Source organism: Galeopterus variegatus, unplaced genomic scaffold (genome assembly GCF_000696425.1).
Source record: "Galeopterus variegatus unplaced genomic scaffold, G_variegatus-3.0.2 Scaffold446, whole genome shotgun sequence".
NCBI lineage: Eukaryota > Metazoa > Chordata > Mammalia > Dermoptera > Cynocephalidae > Galeopterus > Galeopterus variegatus.
The window spans coordinates 158,504-160,035 of record NW_007726557.1 but is presented as its reverse complement, the minus strand read 5'-3'; positions in this window follow the sequence as shown (position 1 = coordinate 160,035).

The window sequence follows — 1,532 nt, the reverse complement described above, 5'->3', positions numbered from 1 at the left end:
GAGCCCGGGCCGCAAAGGCTGGTGCCCGGCTGGGGGAGGGTCGGGGTGGGGGGGTCCCCTTCGGCCGTCCTCCCGGTGCCCTGGGCCAGAGACCTGTGGCAGCCCCAGGGAGCCGTCACCTCGGCCGTGTCACGGTAGGGGAGGAGCTGCCGTCCCCCACCGCAGCCTCCTCTCGGAAGACGGGTCCCTGCCCATGGTCCCTGGTGGCGCGGAGGTGACACCCCTGTCTACCCAACCCGATACATCCATCCTCTCAAACCGCAGGCCCGATTGTCCCCAGGCGCGGGCTCGGTCCGGGTTTGAGGTCACTCCACACCCTTATCCACTGAGAAGTCCATAGAAGGGCTTTGTTTCGTTCTAGTCACCTGTGGACATTATGGGGAAACTGAGGCAGGGAAAGGGAATCCTGACTTTCCAGGTGGTCCTGGGCGGGCCCAAGGGGAGCGAAAGGGCCAGGGCTGCAGTGGACCCCAGGCCCCCGCCACGCTGGCCCTCCACGCCCCGACCCCGGCTGCCCCCTGGTAGTGGGCTCTCCAGAAGATCTGTCACCTCCGGCGCCAGTGCCTTGGTTATACCCAGAGGGGAGCCAGGCACTATGGCCTCTTGAAGCTTATTTGCAGGTTTCTTGAACTGGTGTAGAGTTATAGGGGAGAGCGCTGGCCAGCGAGGGGTGCCAGTCGGGCCGTGCAGAGTGAGGCGAGGGACCCGTCCAAGGTCACAATTGGGGTGCGGGGCCGGGCTCCCCACCAGCAGCCCCGCTCACGCTGCCTCCGGGCGCCCTCAGCCCTGATCCCGTCTGTGGGATGGGGACACCGGCTCAGAGGGCAGAGCAGCCAGCCCAGCTCACCTGCGGGCTGCAGTCACCCCAATGCCAAGACCCGTCCCTGCACCCACCGTGCCACCAGGCCCAGCAGGGAGGGTGCTGGGTCCCTGACCCCCCCAGACTTTCCCGGGGCGCCATGGGAGAACCCGGGGCGGGTCCCCAGAAAGCCACCCTGACTCGCACCACCAGGCAGAGCCACAGACCCGTCCGACGCCCGGGTGGGGGCTTCCACTCGGGGGAATCCCAGGACGCGAAGTCACACACCGAGGGACACGGTGGGAAGTACTCATAAAGCCTCTTCACGCCGTGTCCACCCACCCCGTGTCCACCCACCCCGTGTCCTCCCCAGCTCCAGCCGCGGATGGGGGTCGCCTGTCCCCTCCTCGGACTCCGCCTTCCTCAAGCTCCTTTGTCTGAGTGTGAGCGGGGAGGGGCTGCACCGGCTTCCCGGGCTGCTTCTGAAGACAGATGCGGAGGGGACAGTGGCCCAAGGGCCCGGCGTCCCCGTCCCCCGCTCTTCCTTCTCCCCCACCTTGCACCTTGCAGGCGAGGAGGTCGCGCCCGCCCGAAGGGTCGTGGGGGGTGGGGCGCGGCCGGGGCCGGGGAGCTACTCCCTGTCCCGAGGATGTGTCACGCGGCGGGGCGGTCAGGTGCGGCCCAGGTGTGCGGGCGGGGGGCGGCGGCGCGCGGCCATATTTGGCGATTTCGG